The 25,585-nt window shown below is 36.1% G+C and overlaps 1 long non-coding RNA gene across 2 annotated transcripts; it reads left to right on the top strand.

The window, feature by feature from the left end:
• Positions 1-10,165: 10,165 nt before the first annotated feature.
• LOC141365916 (uncharacterized) lies at positions 10,166-19,292 on the top strand. 2 transcript variants are annotated; one of them, XR_012370872.1, is made up of 4 exons: positions 10,166-14,103; positions 17,208-17,229; positions 17,489-17,510; positions 19,163-19,292. It is a non-coding gene; the product is annotated as an uncharacterized lncRNA (long non-coding RNA). The 2 variants fall into 2 exon arrangements; XR_012370871.1 differs by lacking the exon at positions 10,166-14,103 and having other exon boundaries at positions 14,110-17,229.
• The last annotated feature ends 6,293 nt before the right edge of the window (positions 19,293-25,585 follow it).

Below are 25,585 nucleotides of genomic sequence, written 5' to 3'. Positions count from 1 at the left end.
CTTGTACACAACAAAGAGGCAACACGTTTCATGCAGCCACTAAGAGGAACACCAGCTTACTGGGAGAAGACTCTGCGTGATTTGTTCTCTATGCTAAGGCAACTGGGCACACCTACATTTTTCTGCACATTCAGTGCTGCTGAGATGAGATGGCCAGAAGTTATTACTGCTATTAAAGCACAACAAGGTGAAACAGTGAACTTTTCTGAATTAGACTGGACAGAGAAATGTGAAATTCTTAAAATCAACCCAGTCACAGCCATGCGCATGTTTGAAAAACGAGTTGAAGCCTTGATAAGAGATCTAATAATGTCACCTGCTCAACCCATCGGTGAGGTAATTGACTTTTTTTATAGAGTAGAATTTCAACAGCGTGGCTCTCCACACATTCACTGCCTATTTTGGGTGAAAGATTCTCCAGAATTTGAAAAAGATCAAGATGAAGATGTGTGCAATTTCATTGATAAATATATCTCATGTAAACTACCAGACCCAAACAAAGACCCAGAACTGCATAGAATTGTAAGTGAAGTACAGATGCACAGTCGTAACCACTCCAAATCCTGTAGAAAAAACAATAAGCACTGTAGATTTGGATTTCCCAAACCACCCATGAACACAACCATGATAACTCATCCCAGGCCTCCTCCAATAGATCAGTCTGATGAAGAAAATGAAGCAACAGAGGAGAGAGAAAATGACAGTACTGCACAAGCAAAAGAACAACTTCAAAAAGTGTGGGATCTGCTGAATGACACAACACAGAGTTTTGAAACCACAGCACAGCTGCTTCAAAAAGTAAACATGACTTATGAAGAATATAAAAAATATTTTCAATGTCTGTCAACATCAAATGTAATTGTCATGGAGAGACGACCACGTGATTGCTGGGTTAATGGCTATAATCCAATGCTGTTAAGAGCCTGGAATGCAAACATGGACATCCAGTTCATTATCAATCCATACAGTTGTATCATGTACATTCTCTCATACATTTCAAAAGCTGAACATGAGATGAGTGATTATTTAAAAAAAGTAATAAAAGACACAAGTCATGATAACATGTCTGACTGTGAAAGCATGAAGCAGGTCATGAATTGCTATGCCAAAAGTCGCGAAGTCTCCGCCCAAGAAGCAGTTGCTCGCACATGCAGTCTAAAACTGAAATCATCATCACGAGCTGTCATATTCATACCCACTGATGACAATGCTGTAAAGATGAGTTTACCAATGAAGTATTTACAAACAATGGACCCTGACTTAGAGAATGTGTGGATGACTGGACTGCCAGAAAAGTACAAGGCCAGACCAAACAAACCTGAATTTGATAACATGTGCATGGCAGAATTTTCAAGTGAATACCGCATTGTTTATGGAAGACAGAAAAAGGGTAAAAATGTTTTGGCACTCCAAAAGAATATAGGACACATTCAAAAAAGAACACGGGGTAAACCTGCTGTTATTAGATTTGCTCGTTTCTCAGAGCAAAAAAACCCAGAAAAATACTTTGGAACATTGTTAAAACTCTACCTACCATATCGCACAGATGAACAGCTTAAGTCTCCAAGATTCCCAACATATGAATCATTTTACAAATTTGCTTCAGTAAACCTTCCAGGCACTGATGAACTGCAACGTGTGTGCATGATTGTAAATGGAAACCGTGAAAAGTATGAGAAGCATAATGAGGCAATAGAACAAGCAATTGAGGATTTTGAACAGAACGGTCCAGTCGAGGATGCATGGACTACATTAGCACCGGCAACTGAGCTGATCAGGCTGGAATGCATAATGGAACGTGAACCATCTGATGCAAATGATGAACAAGATGATATTCCTGAATATACAGCATCTTCTTCTGTCAATAATACATCTATGCCAGTAATAGAAGTTCCCCAGCTCAATTCTGCACAAATTCGCAAAATGTTTCAAAGCTTGAATCAAACACAAGCTTCTGTATTTTATGCCGTGCGAGACTGGTGCAAAAGATGTGTTTCTGGTGAAAACCCACAACAGTTTCTCTATTCTTTGAATGGAGGAGCAGGAGTTGGCAAATCACATGTTATTAAATCTATTCATGCAGAAGCATCTAAAATATTGCGCAAACTTCCATGCGTGAGGGAGCACACTGACATTTCCAAACCAACAGTTCTTTTAACAGCATTTACGGGTACTGCTGCTTTTAACATTTCTGGTAAAACATTGCACTGTCTTTTAAAACTCCCAAGAAGCTTAAAACCTCCATACCAAGGCCTAGGAAACAGCATAGATGAAATCAGGGCAGATTTTTCTAACGTACACATTATAATAATAGATGAAATATCTATGGTGTCAAAACAGTTGTTTGCGTATGTTAACTGGAGACTGCAACAGATTAAAGGAAACCAGAAACCTTTTGGTGGATTGTCTGTTCTTGCTGTTGGAGATTTTCTACAGTTACCTCCCCTAGGCAAAGCACGGCCACTCTGTGTGTATGAGAATCATGTGTTGGACTTCTGGAAAGATCAATTTCAGATCATAACACTGACACAGATTATGAGACAGAGAGAGGATCTTGAATATGCTGAGCTGCTCAACAGACTGAGAGTAAAACAGAAGCATGACAGGCTCACAGCTGCAGACCAGTGCATGTTACAAACTGTCACACGTTTGTCTCCGAAGAGTGTCCCACTGATGCATTACACATTTTTGCAACCAATAAAGAGGTAGACAATCACAACACTGCAGCCATATTCTCTCAATTTTCAAATATTATTACCATTGATGCCAACGACTACAAAAAAGATCCACGAACAGGTGAAATGAAAAAGCAAGCTGCACCATTTAAAGGAGACAAAGGTGATCTTATTGACAAACTACAGATTGCAATTGGTGCACGAGTAATGCTTACCAGAAATATTGATGTGGAAGATGGACTGGTTAATGGTACTTTTGGTAAAGTGGCAAAAATTACAACTCAGGAACGAGATGGTGTTCCATGTGTGCTGTTAATTGGACTTTACCTGGATGATGTAAATGCTGGACAAAAACATCGTAACAAAGCACCTGGTGGAGATGACAACATTGTTTATATTGAGAGGTCAGAGGAGCCGCTAAAAAAAAAGGGAACAGTTCGAAGGCAATTTCCCATGAAACTTGCTTTTGCATGCACTATACACAAAGTTCAAGGAATGACAACTGATCGTGCTGTTGTATCTCTAAAGCATATTTTTGAACCAGGCATGGCATATGTTGCACTAAGCAGAACCACAGCGCTTAGTGGATTGCACATCATAGACTTTGATGAAAAATTTTTTTACTGTGATCCAGAAATAAATGCCTCTTTGGAGAACATGCCAAAAGCTGACTTTCAACATGTCCAACCTCTTCTACACACTGAGTATGATGTAAATTCTCATATTACTATCATTCATCATAACATAGAGGGATTACAGTGTCATATGGATGATTTAAAAAGTCATCATGAGCTTTTGTTGGCTGATGTTTTGTGTCTCACTGAAACACACCTGTCTGGCTCATCTGCTCATGAGTGTCTCCAGCTGGAAGGATACAGAATTTATAATCGCAACAGACATACCTCCTACACAAATAATCTACAGTTGGCAAACAGAAATGGTGGTGGAGTGGCCATTTATGTGAGAAATAGCTTACAAGCTCATCCTCTGATGTACATACAGAACGTGACAGACCTGGAATATTTGGTTTTAAAAATAGAACACCCCAAAAAAGCACTGGTCACAGTAATCTACAGACCACCTAAATACAACCTAGGAGTGTTTTTGACTAACCTAAATGCCCTTATGACATCCCTGGAAATCATAAACATCAACCCTGTTATCATTTTAGGAGACTTCAATGAAGACCAGCTGTCCCATGGGAACAAACCCATTTTGAAACTGTTTAATGACAAAGGATATACACAACTGATCCACACTGGGACTACTGAAAACAACACCCTTCTGGATCCTGTGTTTATTAGTAGCACACACTCACATGTCAGAGCAGGAGTACTGCAAACATATTACAGTTATCATGATCCTGTCTACTGTATTTTGGAATAGATACTGTAAGAAATTATCAGCTGTGAAACTTCATCCTGATCAACATAGCAAGGACACTTTAACATTGCTTTTAAAACATTACAGGTTAAAAAGATTCCAATAAAATATACCCACATCAGAGTCCATTAACAACAATCTGTCACATGAACAAGATATATATATATATTATGATGTTATCATATTCCATAAATGTAGATGAATTCAATTTATCACATTTACTATCAGGGATGATGCAACCCTGCTATTTAAAAGCACATACACACACACACACACACACACACACACACACACACACACACACACACACAAAAACAAACACACATTCCATTTGATTCATTCTTATCTCTGTGGGGACATTTGGTCCCCACAACGTAAATACCAGGTGTTTGTGCACATGTTTGTGCACACACACACACACAATTTTTTTATGGGGACATTTGGTCCTCTTTATGGGGACATTTGGTCCTCTTAACATAATAAAAACTAGGTATGCGCATGTGCGTACACAGACGCACACACACACACGCAGTTTTTATACTCTTCCAGTTTTCATATACTATTCATGATTTAAACATTTAAACAACAACATATACTATAATGTTTTTAAACATGATAAACACATTAAAACATAAAAAATGTAAATGAAAAAAAGACTCATGCATCTGATTTTTTTTGTATTTGGTTAAGACAGATTTACTGTGCTGGTTCTCAAGTGCCCCACTACCACCCCAAAAAACACCTACATGATAAGAGTTGCCAAATGGGATGGAGCATGAACCAGGTGCATGAGGTGATGATCCAATGACGGGTAAGACTCTCTTTTGGCCAGCGGAGGGCAACCTAAGGCAGGACATCACCGCCCTGGGCACCTGCCCGAGCAGGCAGGTGTGAAATCGATCAAGAAAGTGGATATGATGCTTTCTGGGCCAAAAGCATCAAATAGGAGGGGCTGTAAGACATTACAAGCTGCCTCAATCAAAAATCCACTGGATCATCCTGACCAGCTCCTCAACCACATCATCCTGACAGGCAATTCTGATTGTTGTTGCCACACTACTTGAGTGTGAGATGAAACAATTCTGGACAATTAAATGTGGGTCACTTGAGAATCATCTCTAAATTTGTAAGGCTACATTTTATAGAAAACATACAGCAAGCCAAATGCATGACTTTAATATACACAAATATACATATACAAATTTCTGTGTGTGCGCGCGCGTGTGTGTATCATTACAAATAAATCACTGTTTAAACAAACTTACTTCTTGTGGTTCTTTAATATTTCATTACAGCATATCCAAACCCCTCATACAATAAAACTGTATGTTTAAGCAATGATGTAAACACATTTAAATATTAAGCGAAAATGTTTTAACATTTGTGTTTTAGCATATGAACAACATGAAACACTTTGAATAAGAGCAACACATTTTTCATGTTGTTAGCTTGTTTTACAATAATGATAACATGTTTTAGCATGATACAGTTTTTATGTGGTTTTAAAGGTTGTTGCTAGGGTGCTGCTAAGTAGTTTCTAAGGGAACGCTGGGTGGTTGTTATAGTCTTGCTATGTGGTTGCTAAGATGATAATTTATTTGTATAGCACAATTAAAAACAATGGCTGTCAACTGATGTAACATTGACAGTGTAATCAAATTCATGCTAAAAATAACAAACAAACAATACAAATAACAAAAAAAATAGAAATGAACATAAAATCGCACAATCACATGATAAATATGCATGACACAATGTCAATCAAAAGCTTTTTGAAATTTAAAAAGTTTTTAGTCTGGACTTAAAAGTGAGAAGAGGTGGAGCTTGTCTTATACTAATTGAAAAGGCATTCCAAAGCCTGGGAGCTGCAATGTAAAACGCTTAATCTCCCGTACACTTAAGCCTCGATTTAGGGGTACATAATAAAGCCTGATTTGATGACAGAAGAGATCTTGAAGGTTGATATTCAGTCAGTAGTTCAGAAAGATAGGTTTGTGCTAAGCCATGTAAAGGTTTGTAGGCAGGTAACAATATTTTAAAATGTGCACAACCATTATGAAAAGCCATTATTAATGGAGCTTGGATATTACGATTCACCATGGCAACAGCATGTGAAAAAGAGGTCTGGTGGAATGAATTTTACCCCCCCCCCCCCCCCCCTTGTGATTCTGCTCCCCTATAGGCCCCCCAGCTGATATCTAACACTAATGCCTGGTCAAAATTTGTCATTGCGATATCTCATAGCAGTCTAGCAAACGAATTACTTTGTACAAAATAAAAGCATACAAAATACTTCTTAAATAAAAGCTACAAAAATAATATAATAAACTAATATTTATGTTGCAGACATGTCAGTAGTTGTGTGTCATCATCTGCTTTACAAAAATCAATACTTTTACTTTGTGAATAATTTACATACTTGACATACATATGTAGTTTTTTATAGTAAAAGTTTAATAATAATGGCTTATAAATTATCATTTTAATGTGTGATTCAACTATGTAATAACCATGTTCTGTACAAGTAATTTCTTAACTTTACACAGTACAAAAGTGGAACGGGTACACTATATAATATTTAAACAATAAAATGGCACAAGCAATGTGTGGATCTCACCACCTATAGTCTCATATATATATACTACCAGTGTTGGGGGTAACGCATTACAAGTAACTTGAGTTACGTAATAATATTACTTTTCTGAAGTAACGAGTAAAGTAACGCATTACTTTTTAAAAGTACACATTATTATTTGAGTTACTTTTTCAAAAAAGTAACTCAAGTTACTTTTTTAGTTTAATTAATTTGATTAAAAAACATGTACTGAATTAAACTAAACGTATGCACTCTCTGTGCCTGTGTGGAAACAGTTTGAGTCAGAAACTGAGATGGCAGGCCAGAGCTAAACATTTTTGTGATGAAATATGCAATTTCTGAATGCAGAACTTTTCAGTCATAAAAACACCTGCAAGGCCTGAAAGAGATCAAGCTTTAGCCAAGAAAAAGTAACGCAAAAGTAACTAAAAGTAACGTAAGCATTATTTTCCATGAAAAGTAACTAAGTAATGCAATAAGTTACTTTTTTTGGGAGTAACTTAATATTGTAACGCATTACTTTTAAAAGTAATTTTCCCCAACACTGTATACTACAATATAAAACATAAATGGAATCATGCAGGGTCCTCAGGGGACAGAATTGCATATGACATCGGATACTTTTCAATAGTAAAACTGGAAGTGCTACTGTAGTGCGCAGCAACAACACATGTACATTTAAAATATTATATATATAATTATATTTTAAAGAAAAGAGTTATTGTGAATAATTGTTGCTTGAGTCAATAGGTAAGTTTAATTTTTGATCCCTGTAAAATATTAGAGGTAAATAAATTGAGGAATCTAGAATGAAGCTCACATGACTTAGCATGAAGTTAACACGAAGCTAGCACGATTTAACATGAAGCTAACATGATTTAATATGAAGGTAAAATGAAGCTAGCATGATTCAGCATGAAGCTATCATGATAGCATGATTTAGACTGAAACTATCATGATGCTAACATGATTAAGAATGAAGCTAAAAATATGCTAAAATCGTTTAGCATAATGATAACATGATTTAGCATAAAGCTAACACAATGTTAAAAAGATTTAACATTAAGCTAGCATGATGTTAATATGTTTTACTATGAAGTTAACATGATTGTAACATGATTAAACATGATGTTAACATGATTTAGCATGGAGTTAGCAGTATTTAATCTAAAGTTAGCATGAAGGTTGCATGATTTAGCATGAAGTTAGCATTAAGCTAGCATGATGTTAACATGATTAGCATGAAGCTAGCATGATACTAGCATGATTAACCTGAAGCTAGCATGATGCTAGCATGATTAGCATGAAGCTAACATAATCCTAGCATGATTAGCATGAAGCATGATTAGCATGATGCTAGCATGATAAGCATGAAGCTAGCATGATTAACATGAAGCTAACATGATTCTAACATGATTTACATGAAGCTAGCATGATTAGCATGAAGCTAGCATGATGCTAACATGATTAGCATGAAGCTATCATAATGCTAACATGATTAGCATGAAGCTAGCATGATTTTAACATGAATAGCATGAAGTTAGCATAATGATTTAGCATGAAGTTAGCATTATGCTAGCATGATGTTAACATAATTAGCATGAAGCTAGCATGATACTAGCATGATTAACCTGAAGCTAGCATGATGCTAGCATGATTAGCATGAAGCTAACATAATCCTAGCATGATTAGCATGATGTTAGCATGATAAGCATGAAGCTAGCATGATTAACATGAAGCTAACATGATGCTAACATGATTTACATGAAGCTAGCATGATGTTAGCATGATTAGCATGAAGCTAGCATGATGTTAACATGATTAGCATGAAGCTAGCATGATGCTAACATGATTAGTATGAAGCTATCATAATGCTAACATGATTAGCATGAAGCTAGCATGATGTTAACATGAATAGCATGAAGTTAGCATGAAGCTAGCATAATGCTAACATGATTAGCATGCTGTTAGCATGATGCTAGCATGCTGTTAGCATGATGTTAGCATGATTAGCATGAAGGTAGCATGATGCTAGCATGATTAGCATGAAGCTAGCATGCTGTTAGCATGATGTTAGCATGATTAGCATGAAGGTAGCATGATGCTAGCATGATTAGCATGAAGCTAGCATGCTGTTAGCATGATGCTAGCATGCTGTTAGCATGATGCTAGCATGCTGTTAGCATGATGCTAGCATGCTGTTAGCATGATGTTAGCATGATTAGCATGAAGCTAGTATGATGGTAGCATGATTAGCATGAAGCTAGCATGATTAGCATGAAGCTCGTATGATGGTAGCATGATTAGCATGATGTTAGCATGATTAGCATGAAGCTAGCATGATGCTAGCATGATTAGCATGAAGCTAACATGATTAGCATGAAGCTAGCATGATGCTAGCATGATTAGCATGAAGCTAGCATGATGCTAGCATGATTAGCATGAAGCTAGCATGAGGCTAGCATGATTAGCATGAAGCTAGCATGAGGCTAGCATGATTAGCATGAAGTAAACATGAGGTTAGCATGATTAGCATAAAGCTAGCATGATTTAACATGAAGCTATCATGATTAGCATGAAGCTAGCATGATGCAAGCATGATTAACATGAAGCTAGCACGAGGCTAGCATGATTTAGCATGAAGTTAGCAAGATATATTATGAAATTAGCATAAAGCTAGCATGAAACTAGCATGAAGCTAGTATGACTTAGCATGAAGCTAGCATGAAGCTAACATGACCCAAAGACCCAACCCCCATGTCTCTATGATGTTCAGATCCAGAGAAATAAGGCTTTGTTTCTTATGTTGCTAGGGTGCTCATATTTGGTTGCTAGGGGCGTGGCTTAATACCTCAATAAGAATCCTATTAAGACTGATTGGATCCCTGAGTAAAATGAGCCCACCCCTATGTCTCTATGAAACTCTGGTGTAAAGATATCCATCTGGGCTTTTATAATGGTAGTCTATGGGAGATGTTGCTAGGGTACCCAAAAATGTTGCTAGGGGCGTGGCTTAATAGCTCTGGGGCGAGCCTAAGAGACTAATTGGATGACTGAGTAAAATGAGCCCACCCCCATGTCTCTACGACACTCTAAAGTGAAGATATTCCATCTGGGACGCTTTTATTCCCTTATATGGGCATGTTTCCTGCCCCATTATAAGTCAATGGGAAATTTTGGGGGCCTCTTACACCCCAGGGGTACAGCTTACACCCCATTTTAATGTATGTTCTTACACAGCCTGTCAGCCTCCTTAAATGTGGTAAGCCACAAGTTTCTACAAGTTTCTCACTCACAGCTATGACCCGTCAAAGTTTGTCTCCATGTTAAGTCAATGGGAATTTTGGGGTGTTCGAGCGCCCCGTTTAGGAATTCGGAAGGTCCCATCAGTTAGAAAAGATATAGCACACTAAGTCAGACCAGTCTGAAGGTCTGTGGAAAATTTGGTGCATGTAGCTTGAAAGCTCTAGGACGAGTTAGTGTCAGAAATTTTGGGAGGAGAAGAAAGAATAATAATAACTAGATATTAAAGTTTGAAGACAAACTTTATGTTGGCTTGAAAAAGCGAGTCTGAACATTTTTAACAATTTCACAGGATAAACGTTTACTTGAGAAGTTTAGTTTAGTCTAGCTGTTTGCATGTTTTAGTATGATGCTAGCATGATTAAACAAAGTTACAATGACTTAACATGAAGCTAACACCATTTAACATCATTTAACAAAGTTAACAGTATGTTAGCATAATTTAGAATGAAGTTAGCATGATTTAGCATAAAGTTAGCATGATTTAATACAAAGCTATAGCCTATAGTTTAGCATGAAGCTCCCTGCTGAAAAAAACTGCATCACACCAGCATGGATCAGCGTGGAAATTATGCTGGTTTGATGCTGGTTTAGCTGGTGGTTACAAGCACCAAAACACAACATATGCTGGTCTTGCTGGTATGACCAGCATGGGATGCTGGTGCTACTGCTTGTTTGGTGCTGGTTTAGCTTGTGCTAATGCTGGTGCTGATGCTGGTTTAGCTTGTGTTCAGTAGCTAACCAGCACCAAAACACAACATATGCTGGTCTTGCTGGTAGGCTATGCTGCTTTGTTCAGCAGGGCTAGCTTGATTTAATATGAGGCTAGCTAGGATGATTAGCTAGGATGCTGCTATGCAGTTGCTATGTAATTGTAAGCTACAAGATCAGAGTATGCAGTAAACATGAAGGTCTTGATGCTTGAAACTTCAATATATTTAAATTCATTATTAGTTGGGAAAACATTTATGCAGCATTTTTCGGACAATAATGTAATGCATAATGATATTCATGTTTTTTTACGTCTGGGAACTGATACACAGTATACTTTAATGCACACTGCTGTTGTTTGTATGTGAATATTGATGCATCTTTTCCTTTATCTATGTTTTAGACAAGATAAATAGGATGTTGACCTTTGATTTTTCCCAGCTGGTGCTTTACTGCAACATCTATGTGAATTGTTTGCCATTTAAGAGGTTCACAAATAGTCACTAGGATAATGACACTGATGATAGTGTGTCTGTACCTATCAGTGCCATCTTATCACTGTGTAATATTTTAGGCCAGAGCTTCCCAAACTTAACACTGGTAAGCCCCCCCAAAAACATAGCAAAAGCTCCACGACCCCCCCCCCCCCATTTGTAGTATAACATATCTTTTTAATAAAGCCGATTGTCTCTTTGCACATTACCAACATTTAATAACCAGTTTTTAAGAATCTCACGTGAATCATGAGAACTATGGAAAGTATTTTATATTCTGTTGAAAGATGACGTAAAAATTCTTTACAAATAAATGAAGAGTTTCGTTGCAAAACGAGATAAATCCATTTTTTTACATTTTTGTGAAAATATGTTTATTATTATGTTATCATGTTATTATTTTGTTTTATGGTGCTACTTAGCTGTATGTTTTAAGTTATGAAGGTTTAAATCAAAACAAAACAACTGCAGTTGAATTGAAATTAATTGGAATGCACAACCAAAAAACAAGATTTCTGAACATTTAAAAAAATGGTGGTTATCTCGTTTTGCAACGAAACTCTTCATATATAAAACCATAACCCTACATACTTTCTGCATAGTATTTACCATTATAACACAAAGGGGTGGTTTCCCGGACAAGGATTAGACTAGTCCTAGACTAAAATAAATATAAGAGCTGTCCAAACTGAAAACAACATGCACTGACATATCTTAAAATACATCAGTGCCCTTTGTTTTTCCTTAAAATGCACGCCAGTATGTTTTTAGTAAGGCATGTTTATTCAAACTAGTTATATTTCATAATTAAACTAAGGCCTTGTCCTGTCTTAAGCTAATCCCAGTCTGGGAAACCACCCAAAAGTGTGTAACAGAAGCTACATAGCTCACAAATAGTTCATAAATCTATTGCAATTAATTACATAACTATGTTAAAAAATATTTAAAAAAAATATAAAAACGTTTAAGCAATGTATCTCACCTCAGTATAATAAAAAAATGAAATAAATATAAATAAATATAAATATATACATAAATACGCTTTAAAATCACATGATTTTTTTATTTAGCCTAGTCAAGGTCCCCCGCAGTACTGCGACGGCCCACTGGGGGGCAGCGGCCCACAGTTTGGGAAGCACTGTTTAAGGCAAAGAATTTATCAATTTATTGTAGAATTGTCCATTTTGGGCATTTCTCAAAGTTAATCAATTAAATAAAATAACGAACAAAATGATAAGCATTTTATATATATAAGAGCAAATGAGTTCATATGGCCATTGATAGCATTATATTTATTTTATTTTCATTTATATTACTGTTTAAGGAAGGTTTTCTTGTTTTATTATTTTTAATATTATGGTTTAATATTGTCTGCCCCGTATCCAAAGCTCAAATGTGATAATATTTTATATATATTTTTTAAATACTTTTGTTACACGACTAGTATTCTGGTATTAGGTAACATCACGTGATTAATTCAAACCAATGAGACGACAGCTTTGGACGAGAGTCTGTATAGCTAATGAGCTTGCTTCCGGTTCTCACTGGTTTTACCTTCACTGAGCGAGCGCCACTTTCTCAGCTATCTCTTGAGGTAGGTCAAATTTCCTCATAAAAGTCTTAAAATTTCACAGACAGACGGTGGATTAATCAATTTGATGATTTTAAATATGTCGATTGTTAATTTAGATGAGTGTAATATTACTTACGTTTAAACAATAAAAAAATATAACGGATTATCTTCTGCTATCATTGTTTTCTGAGGTAAATTATGCGTTGGAAAAAAAACAAACGGATAGTTCAAATAATTGTAGCCTAAGAAATTGTGGCTAAAGCCCATTTTTATTGTTTATATGATTTTAGTTTGATATATTGTTAATGTGAACCGTTAAACGGACGGACCGACCGAACAATTTCAGTGAGGGAAAAGGTAACCGTTAACTTAAGTGGTTGTCAGACACTCAGGCGTCTGCCTGTTTTTGGTAACAAAAATCAGCTTAACCGAGGTTATATGGATGGTAGGAACAACCACTTAAGTTGTGGACTAACATATGCAATTATATATAATAAATGCATGGTATCGTCTATAGAAGAATAACATAACGTTACGTTACTCGAAGCTACAGTGACATCTGCAGGCGAGGCTTTACTTAAATGCCTTGTTTGTTCATGAGTTTTTGACGTGTTTCATATTTTATCATAGTTTTTTACGTTCATTTTGAAGTTATGGTAACTTAACTTATTTGTTTAAGATACGTTTGGTAGGCGCGACCCCGGGAGGTCGCGCCCAGCTTGAGCTTCCGCATTATTAACACTGTTAGCTTCACTGTTATTTGCGATAGACGAAAAATGTTTGAATAAAGAGCCTAGGTAGGGGGAAGTACACAAAATACATGCGTTTTTTTCTAGTGTAACGTTTATTAATATGTTGGAGACAATTCCTCAAAATATACTTTATAAAATATACTATTGTAAAAAGAATATGGTTGGTATATCAACCCTTATGATTTGATAATAATGTATGTTTTTTTTTTCTCTTTCCCCTGTACTTTTGTTACATCATTTTTTTGCTGTCTAGACATTTTTGTGGTAAGTCATTTTATATAACAATCTCTGTTGCAACATAATACTTTTTTTCTGAACAGTTAACCTTGCACATGATATTTAAGTAGTAATGTTTAATTTTTCTTTCTTTTGCTCTTTTGAAAACTTTAACTGCTTTAGCTAAGTAAGTATTATTTTTGAATGTCAAATTCTTACTAAATGTACAAGCTGTGACATATTTTATTTAGATATTTAGTGACCATTTCTTTTTCTTCTGTTTGATTTTCTCTAAACCTCAGCCAAATTCCTGGTTTTGCTGTGCAACAGCACCTATTTAATAAAATTTTTTATAGCGAACCCAAAGGCTCTTTTCAGAGCCATCCACATTGCGTCACTGGTAAGTCATTTTCAATTACTTTTGAATCAGTAATTGCCTAATGACATTATAACATTGTTTTTCTGTTAATGTAACAGATATTGTTTACCAATGTTTATTGTTGTTTGTCAGTTTTGGCCATTTCAGCATGTTTGAAATAGGGGTGTAACGGTTCAAATTACTCACGTTTCGGTGCGTATCACGGCTTAGGGTCACAGTTTCAGTACACATTGGTCACAACAGGCTGCTTTACAAAAATAAAAACCTAAGCCGTTTTTAACCTCTGCCAAAATCAACATTTTCACTTAAGAGCACTTGTATTATTATACTATACCAGCTTTACTGTGCAATTCAATATGAACATAAAATAGCTTAGAACACTGGGTTACTTTTTATATTCTATGCCGCTATCTTCAAGTTTTTTTTTTGCAAGAAGATAGGTTTGTTAAAATTCAAACACAGAAGGCAATTTGTGCTGTTTCTGTCTCACCTGCGATCGTGTGCTATCAACAAAACCCTGGTGATGACGTGTAAAGCGACTCGTCATATTAGATGTATTGCCTTAGGCATACAGCACTTCCGAATTTTACAGTTTTGTCCACATTTTCTTGAGCATCGCTGCTGCAGTAGACTTAAATGCAGCTGGGCATCACTCTGTTAGCGTCTTTTCTCCTTCGTTTGCTGTGCTAAACGGTCTGTGAAACACACAAACACGCGAGGATGAACTGTGAGGTTGACAACAAATTTGCATACTTCGAGTTGATTGGACAGGTACTCTCACCTTAACACATGCAGAGATTATTCAGAACCATACATTAGCTTTTTTATGCATCGTTTTTTCACCAAACTATAATAGAAATGTGTGGTCGAATTAAACACGGTGCACGTGCGTCCCAAACTGTGGGCGGAAAACAGGACGATTCGATTCTTTACCGAGAACCGTTACACTCCTAGTTTGAAAGTAAAACTGACTTTATTGAAGATGTACTCCACCTTCAGAAATAAAAATGATAGATTTTTTTACTTAGCCCCATCTAAGTCGTCTAAGGTGTTTATGCCTTTTTTTCATCGGCTGAACACAATCAGAGTTCTGATTATTAATATCCTGGCTCCTTTTTGCTTTGTAGTGGGTTTGATCATGGACCAAACATTTACGATCTCAAAAAGGTCCATCCATCCATCATTAAAGTAATCCATATACAACCCAGTGGTTTAGTAAATGTATTTAGAAGCAAAGTATAAGGTTTATAAGAAAAAGTTTAGTTCTGAGCACTTTTAGTGATTAGTTACATATACGTAATTTTATAAAACAAAATCAACTATAGATTTAAATATAGTGGTATGTAAAATCTTATTGGTTCTTGTGTTTCATCATGAGTTGTGACAAAACTGACAGTCGTTAGACACTAAATGTTTTATTGTCTGTTTATTTAAGGTATGTTTTGTAACTAAAAGGTCAAAATATGAATTGTTTTTTTATTAACCCACTGGATACATTAAATTTTGATTACTTTAATAGTGGATGGATGCAGTTTTTGGAGCTTCTAAACATTTGGTCTCTGATCGGAGCCGTTGCAAGGCAGGGAACAGCCAGGGTATTATTTAGTATAGGTCTGGTTGTGTTCAGCTGAACAGGGAAAGACAAACATCTTGGATGACAAGGGGGTGAGTTAAAAAAAAAATTTAATTCTGAAGATGGCATTTTACAGTTTAGGTTCTATTGTGTTGCCTGATGCGATAATTTATTAAATTAACAATCTTTACATTAATACCACAGGAAAGGGAACATTTTGAACAGGAATATCATATAATTACTTGTTTATTCTGAAGCATATTTGACTAACTAGATCATTTTGGGTACGACTAAATAAGATCAAGACTTAATTTTTACCAATTATTATAGGACAGCAGAAACACTGAAGTTTGAATGACATAATACTGCACATTGTGGACCTTTGTATTTAGAAACTATTTAGACCCCCTACACAGTTCAATTTTGTTAGGTCTCAATCTGATACTACAATAATCCCCCCCCCCCCCGCCCCTCTTATTATTAATCTGCACTCAGTACCCCATTATGAGAAACTGAAAACAGGATTTTGGAAATGTCTAAATGTATTTAAAAGAAGAAAAAAAAATGAAATTATTCAGACACTTTACTTGGTAGTTAGTTGAAGCACTTTTTGCAGCAAGTACAGCCTCGAGTCTTTTTGGGAATGACGCAACAAGCTTTGCACATCTGGATTGAAGGAATTTCTGCCATTCTTCCTTTTAAATCCTTTCAAGCTCAGTGAGTTTGGATGTGAACTGTCGGCTGACAGCCGTTTTCAGGTCTCTCCAGAGATGCTTGGTGAGGTTGAAGTCAGGGCATTGGTTGGTCCACTTCTCACATAGTTGTCCCTAAACCACTACTGTGTTGTCCTTGTTCTTTGCTTAGGGTCATTTTCATAAGGTTTTAGTGAGGATATCTCAGTGGACTCGAGTCAAGGTGTAGAAAATCTCGGCATTGATCAACACAAATAAATGGCACCTAAACAAAATTTCTAGTGTTATCGCAAAGGGTCTGAATACTTAAGTAAATGTGAAATTATTTTTTTTCATTTAAAACATTTTACAGAAATGTCTTAAATTCAGTTTTCACTTTGTCATTATGGGGTACTAGATGTTGATTAATGAGAATGATTTAAATTTTTTTTTTTTTTTTGAGTCAGAACATTTTAATTAGGCATTGAAAAGCTGCATCTGACATGGGACTTTTATTAACACACCCCCAGGTTCACAGACAAGGTTTAGTAAAACACATCTTAAGATATGCCAGTGCCATTGATTTGTCTTATGATACACACCAGTAATGTCTTCTTCAAAGGAGTGCTTTTTAAAGATGCTTAATAGGCTTGTCTGTGAAACCAGTCCACAGTGTTTAATATTGTGACAACTGCATTATCTTTGGAAAGTAATATAAGTTTAAATTCTTGAGGTATATATAAATTATTAAAAGGATTAATGCAAACATAACAAATTTGCAAATAAAGTAAAGGGGTTTAAGTACTTTCTAAATACACTGTAAATGTGGTCATGCCTACTTTGAACTAATTTGTCGTTTTTGTTGATTTTGTTTTTCCTAGATTGGACATCTAATTCATCTTTGTAAGTAACAGTTACATATTTCACATTTAAAGCATTAGTTCATCTTATGTTTATCAGCTTACCCCCAGGCCGTCCAAGATGTAGGTGAATTTGTAATTTTAAATTCTTGAGGTATATATAAATTATAAAAAGGATTAATGCAAACATAACAAATTTGCAAATAAAGTAAAGGGGTTTAAGTACTTTCTAAATACACTGTAAATGTGGTCATGCCTACTTTGAACTAATTTGTCGTTTTTGTTGATTTTGTTTTTCCTAGATTGGACATCTAATTCATCTTTGTAAGTAACAGTTACATATTTCACATTTAAAGCAATAATTCATCTTATGTTTATCAGCTTACCCCCAGGCCATCCAAGATGTAGGTGAATTTGTTTCTTCAGTAAAACACAAATATAGATTTTTAACTCCCAACTGTTTCAGTCTGTCAGATGTATAATGCATGTGGGTGGTAACAAAACTTAGAGGAATGTACAGACAAATCCAAATTAAACTCTGCGGCTCATGACGACAACTCAATGTCCTAAGATACGAAACGATCGGTTTGTGCAAGAAACCGAAAAGTATTTATATAATTTTTTTACCTTCAATACAGCACTATGCCTAAAGGAGTACGTGTGTACACATCTTCTTCTTGGTGTTTAAGGGTGGGTTGCAAACCAACTTCATAAGAGCATACCGCCACCTACTATATCGGTGCCCCGTATAGTGCTTATGCACCCTCATGCAGTGCACCCGATACAATAGGTGGCAGTATGCACCTATGAAGTTGGTTCGCAACCTGTTGGTTCAGTTTTATCTCTTAGGACATTGATGTGTCGTCACGAGCCGCAGAGTTATTTTTCTCTATCAAATTTTAATACCATCCACATGCATATTCACTGAGAGACTGAGGGGTTGGAGTTGGAGATCTACATTTGTGTTTTGCTGAGGGGGCAGAGTCACCTGCAGTTCGGATGGCCTGATGGTAAGCTGATAGACATAAAAATTTAATTTTTAGACAAACTATTGCTTTAACAATGGGGGAGAGATGACTGGGATTTTATTAAAATAATTTTCCTAAGGCTGAATAATATTACTCAACATAAAATTTGTACAGATTAAAAAATTACTACATATCACATACCTGGCTGTCAGAATATTGCGCATTACATGCCCAAAACATAAGATCATACATCGTCCTGCTGTCTAGTCAATCTGAACACAACAAACCCATGTGTAGTCACATCCTTGTTTCTGCCAAAATGGCAAAGCCAATATGGTTTAAAGGTAGCATCTAGTAACTGCAATGCACAATTGATTTTCACTGCCTGGTTACTTTATGACCTCATGAAGGAACATACACTATTAAATTTAATCAGCAGTTTGCATGGAAAATGAAAAATATTATATGATTTTAAAAGAAGAAATCAGAGTCAGTTTGTGTCATACACTTAACACTGTACAGAGCATCAGCTTTTGACTGCCCCACCCTTAACAGAATGGACATACAGACTGGACCTATATTCTGTGTAACCAAGATAATTCAGCCTTTTCAAAAACTGATATTAGAGTGTAGTTTTAATATGATCTTAATACTTTGAGTTTAAACAAAAATTTTAACTTATTTTTGTCCTGCAATATGTTTTGTACAATTAAGTATGTACTGTTAATCATTCTGTAATATGCGTGCTATTTTGACTTTAGAATGTAACTAACTTGTTTTTTTTCTCTTTGTGTTGTGTTTGTTTGTCATGTCCTGTCCTGACCTTTATATACATTTTCTTTCAAACTTTTATCTTGCTAAAATCATTGCTTCTCTTCTATTCTGTACTTTTACTTCACAAACACCTGGCTGCGCATTTCAAAACGTTGCTGCTTTGCTTGCTTGCTTCCTCTTCAAACGCATCCAAACCGCATTTAAACACTGCAAAACATGCCATGCATACCCAAGCAGCTTGCCTCTTAAAAACTGCCAGGAAACCAAAAAAATCACCGATTCAACTAAAAAAACAAAGCCTACAATTTCTACCCAAAAAAAACGACCCAATTTTTTACCCCACCCAACCAATCTGTTGCCCTAACCCCCATACACCGACTTTCCCCAAAACAGAACGTCCCTTTAACTTTTTGCTTTGACAGAAAAAGTGAGAACAGAACTACCTACAGCTCCAGTGTGCCCTGCTGCCTTGAGTGTCTTCACAAAGCAACGTTGATTAGAGGACTGCGTTGGGAAATCAACACCATCAACACACACAATAATTTACTATAGTTTTAAAATTACATAATTTCCTATAGTCTTTTAGACTGCTTATAATAGATAATACACATTACAGTACTTTTAAAAGTCATTAATATATCAGTAAAAAAAAAAATTTTTTTGAAGTTCATCTTTGAAACGTATTACATTTATATCTGAGTCTTTTCACATTTGCTTATACTCTACTAATTAATTGCATTAGTAATATTGCCTTTGGTTATCATTTCTGTACCATATTGGGGTTAACAGTTCAACAGTTCCATTGCTATAGTCTTGTGTGTTTGTTTATCTTATTTCTTGTCTGTTTTAACGGTGATTTTTTAGTACAGTACTTTAATATTTCAGTATAATATTATAATTTTGACTGTTGTTGTAACTGCTATTTGAATAGACTACATTTAAAGGTCATTCAAATATTTTGGTTTGCCAAGTTCCTCTTTGAATCTTACCACATTGTAACATTTACCTTTATTAATTGATTGCATTACTGATATTGCTTTTGGTTAACATTTTTGTACAATATTGGGGTTGACAGTGTTTGACAGTATAACAGTTCAATTGCTATAGTTTAGTGTGTTTGTATATTTAATTTGTTGACTTGTTACTGAAATTTCAGTCCTGTACTTAAAAAGCTAATTAATATATCAGTAATATATTTACAGTTTGACTCTTGTTGTAATTGTTATTTGAGTGCAGTTCATTTATAGGTAATTAAAATATCAGTAAAGTATTTTGGTTTGGCAAGTTCATATTTGAATCTTACCACGTTGTAACATTTGCCTTTACTAATTGGTTGCATTACTGGCATTGCCTTTAGTTAACATTTTATAATTCAGTGAAATACAAAGGGTTGACGGTATAACAGTTACATTGTGTGTATGTAAATACAGTAGGTTGACACTTGTTACTGTGGTATACTAGCATAACGTATAATAAGCATAAATATTCATTGAGTGGGTCTTTGTATTTGTTATTAAGGTTTTATCCGGAAAATTTGCACTTGTTTAACATACGAAAGGTACTTTGCTATAAACAGATCTTTAGATTTCTAACACCTGTTCCATCGTCATGCCACGTAAAGGTAAACGAAGTGAAGCCCAGAAGCAGCGCAGAAAGGTAGAAGCTTCACTGTGCATTAACTCCGTGTCAAGTGCGAGTGAAGTAAGCCCAGACGTGCTCTCTGTTACGGCGTCCCACTGTCAAAGTGACCCGAGGTACGGTATTTATTCGCGAGGGCAACAGTGCACGTGCAATTCCTTAATGTTCCTCGCGGTGCACAACGAACGTAATGAGCTGAACAGTTTGGAATTAGATGACATTTTAAAGAAAGGTGATGCTTTGTACACTCTTGTCAAGCAAACACTACAGAGTAAAGGACAATTTCGGAGTAATTTCCTTGATTTTGATGAGCTACTGGATAAACTTGAGTCAAACTTGTGCTCTTACAACATCATTAAACATGGCCAGAGGTTTGGATTACTAAGAGATGCACCTGCACTAGGCAGCTATGACAACCTCGAGAATACTCTGCAATGTCTCAGAAGTGAAATCAGCAACTGCCTGTTTTTGTGTGGACTTTATTGTGTTGCTTTGTTTAGAGATCGCTCAGGGAGGTTTGGATTTTTTGATTCACACTGCAGAACACCAGATGGCATGTCTACTAATGATGGCACGGGTACTGCTGTAATGTTGACATTTTCACGTTTAGAAGACATGATAGAGAGACTGTTGCTGTTGTTTCAAGGGTGTTTCCAGTTAAGCGATAACGTGCAATTTGATCTGCTGCCAGTATCATTCACAAGCACAACAGTATGTACTGATGTCTCCATGGAGTATCTTGATAACATAGAGCCATGTGTAGCATCTCAATTTCTGTCCACTAATGACCAATGTGCTTCGTCACAACAGCAAATTCAGGTCCGAAATCCAGTTCAGTGTCCAGTCAACATGACAGATGAAGATGAAATGGAGATTCAAACTACTGTTACTGACAATTTGGACAGAGACAAAAATGTTCAATTAAATAAACTTTCTCATAACATCTCAAAAGATTCCTCAATTCAAATTATATTGTCAGATCCAAATGATCACTGTTTGGAAACATCTGACTTGAATCAACAATCAAAAAAGCTTAACAAATCCAGAAGGCGCAAGGATTACAAGATAAAATGGCACAAAAAAATGGATTTAAAAGATAGGAAACATACAAAAAAAACTGAGCATTACAAAACAAGTACAGAATACAAGGAAAGACATAACCAAGCAAAGAAGAAACGTTATCAAACTAATACGTTTTACAGGGAAAAGCACAAACAAGCCATGAAAAATAACTATAAAAAATATGAAGAATATAAGAATAAAAGAAGGGTTTATGCTTTTATGAATTACAGAAGTAATGAGGAATACAGAGATAAAAAAAAGAGAAAAATAATCAGCAGTTACAGTAGTAATCCACAATTCAGAGAGAGACAAAAAAACTATGTCATTAGAAATTACATAATGGATGACCATTTCAAGGAGAGACAAAAATCTTATGTTATAAGAAATTACAGAATGGATCAGCGTTTCAGAGAAAGACAAAAATCCTATGTCATAAGAAATTACAGAAATAGTGATAGATTTAAGGAAAAGCATAAGAGGTACATAACTGATAGATATTCAAGAGATGCAATTTTCAGGCAAAGGCAAAAAGACTATTATATAAACCGGTGCAAAATAGATTCAAAATTCTATGAACAAAGAAAGGACGCGTTTAAAAAACGTTATCAACAAGATTCACTCTTCAGGGCTCGTCAGAAATCATATCATTTATTCAAAGCTAAAGACAGAATGTCAGCACTCAAAATACTTCACAAGATAAACTGTGCACAAGATATACAGCACAAATATAAAGTAATTGACTGTGTGCGCCAGGCAACACAAGTGTTCAGAAATAACCAACCTGTTGAAATGCAGAATCCAGTGATATTAAAGGCATTGCAAACTTTCAGAAACATTATAAAACAGGGACCAACATATATATGCACATGCTGTGCAAGAGCACTCTTCTCAAATCAAGTGCGCACCTGTGATCGTGAAAGCTATCAAAAGATTTCAACAGTTGTTTCAGCATGTTTGACAGGTAACTATGTTCACATCTGTTCTGATTGTACTGATCAGTGTATGAGGAACACAGAATGGATCTGTCACAGCTGCCATTCAACACTTTTGAGAGGTGCAATGCCAGACATTGCTGTAGCCAATAAGCTTCAGTTTAGTCCAATTCCTCCAGAACTATGCAATTTGAATATTCTAGAAAGACATGTTATTGCAAAGTACATTCCTTTTGCTAAAATCTTAACACTTCCTAAAGGCCAACAGAGAGCTATAAAGGGTGCTGTGATTTCAGTTGCATCTGAAGTGGAAACAACAGTTAATTGTTTACCTAGACCAAGAAGTGAATCACAGCTGCTTACAGTGAAACTGAAAAGACGTCTTTGTTACCAAGGTCATTATCAGTATCAGACTATGAATATGCACAAGGTTTTATCTGCTTTAGGAAAACTTAAAGATATGCATTCAGAATATAAAAATATTGTTATAAATCCATCTCCCCCGGCAGATGAAATGCTGAATGAGTATGATCAGTCTTTAAATGACAGCAGTGCACACAATGAGCAAATAAACATTGACAACAACAGCCAAAGTGAAAACACAGAACGACAAAGCAATGAAAATGAACTTGATAATTCAAGTGATGACCCTGAATCTAATAATGAACAGCAATCGGGTCTTGTTTTGGACACATGTCTACAGCCCCCAGATCTTGGTCAACATTTGTTGTCTTATGATGATGGAATATTTTGTATTGCCCCTGCAGAGAAAAACAGTCCTGTAAGCATTTTTAAAATTCCTAAGCTCGAGTCTATGGCATTTCCAGTGCAGTTTCCTGATGGTAAGAACACTTTTGATGAGCCTGACAGAGTGAAATGTGTCTCCCCCAGCAGATACTTTAACACCAGGTTGTTCTCTGCAGATAACCGTTGTGCAAAGGATACAAACTACATATTTTTTGCACAGTTTGTCACAGAAATGCACATGGCCACATCTAGTATGTCCATTCAGTTGAGAAAAGCAAAACCCATGACACGTGATGGTCGTAGAATAAACTGTTCACTGCTGCAGGATAAATCTGAGTTAGAAAAACTTGTACACAACAAAGAGGCAACACGTTTCATGCAGCCACTAAGAGGAACACCAGCTTACTGGGAGAAAACTCTGCGTGATTTGTTCTCTATGCTAAGACAACTGGGCACACCTACATTTTTCTGTACATTTAGTGCTGCTGAGATGAGATGGCCAGAAGTTATTACTGCTATTAAAGCCCAACAAGGTGAAACAGTGAACTTTTCTGAATTAGACTGGTCAGAGAAATGTGACATTCTTAAAAGCAACCCAGTCACAGCCATGCGCATGTTTGAAAAACGAGTTGAAGCCTTGATAAGAGATCTAATAATGTCACCTGCTCAACCCATCGGTGAGGTAATTGACTTTTTTTATAGAGTAGAATTTCAACAGCGTGGCTCTCCACACATTCACTGCCTATTTTGGGTGAAAGATTCTCCAGAATTTGAAAAAGATCAAGATGAAGATGTGTGCAATTTTATTGATAAATATATCTCATGTAAACTACCAGACCCAAACAAAGACCCAGAACTGCATAGAATTGTAAGCGAAGTACAGATGCACAGTCGTAACCACTCCAAATCCTGTAGAAAAAACAATAAGCACTGTAGATTTGGATTTCCCAAACCACCCATGAACACGACCATGATAACTTATCCCAGGCCTCCTCCAATAGATCAGTCTGATGAAGAAAATGAAGCAACAGAAGAGAGAGAAAATGACAGTACTGCACAAGCAAAAGCACAACTTCAAAAAGTGTGGGATCTGCTGAATGACACAACACAGAGTTTTGAAACCACAGCACAGCTGCTTCAAAAAGTAAACATGACTTATGAAGAATATAAAAAATATTTTCAATGTCTGTCAACATCAAATGTAATTGTCATGGAGAGACGACCACGTGACTGCTGGGTTAATGGCTATAATCCAATGCTGTTAAGAGCCTGGAATGCAAACATGGACATACAGTTCATTATCAATCCATACAGTTGTATCATGTACATTCTCTCATATATTTCAAAAGCTGAACATGAGATGAGTGATTATTTAAAAAAAGTAATAAAAGACTCAAGTCATGATAACATGTCTGACTGTGAAAGCATGAAGCAGGTCATGAATTGCTATGCCAAATCTCGGGAAATTTCTGCTCAAGAAGCAGTTGCTCGCACATGCAGTCTAAAACTGAAATCATCATCACGAGCTGTCATATTCATACCCACGGATGACAATGCTGTAAAAATGAGTTTACCAATGAAGTATTTACAAACAATGGACCCTGACTTAGAGAATGTGTGGATGACTGGACTGCCAGAAAAGTACAAGGGCAGACCAAACAAACCTGAATTTGATAACATGTGCATGGCAGAATTTGCAAGTGAATATCGCATTGTTTATGGAAGACAGAAAAAGGGTAAAAATGTTTTGGCACTCCAAAAGAATATAGGACACATTCAAAAAAGAACACGGGGTAAACCTGCTGTTATTAGATTTGCTCGTTTCTCAGAGCAAAAAAACCCAGAAAAATACTTTGGAGCATTGTTAAAACTCTACCTACCATATCGCACAGATGAACAGCTTAAGTCTCCAAGATTCCCAACATATGAATCATTTTACAAATTTGCTTCAGTAAACCTTCCAGGCACTGATGAACTGCAACGCGTGTGCATGATTGTAAATGGAAACCGTGTAAAGTATGAGAAGCATAATGAGGCAATAGAACAAGCAATTGAGGATTTTGAACAGAACGGTCCAGTCGAGGATGCATGGACTACATTAGCACCGGCAACTGAGCTGATCAGGCTGGAATGCATAATGGAACGTGAACCATCTGATGCAAACGATGAACAAGATGATATTCCTGAATATACAGCATCTTCTTCTGTCAATAATACAGCTATGCCAGTAATAGAAGTTCCCCAGCTCAATTCTGCACAGATTCGCAAAATGTTTCAA

Source organism: Misgurnus anguillicaudatus, chromosome 8 (assembly GCF_027580225.2).
Source record: "Misgurnus anguillicaudatus chromosome 8, ASM2758022v2, whole genome shotgun sequence".
Lineage (NCBI taxonomy): Eukaryota > Metazoa > Chordata > Actinopteri > Cypriniformes > Cobitidae > Misgurnus > Misgurnus anguillicaudatus.
The sequence above is the reverse complement of the archived record's forward strand: the minus strand, read 5'-3'. Positions and strand labels throughout refer to the sequence as shown.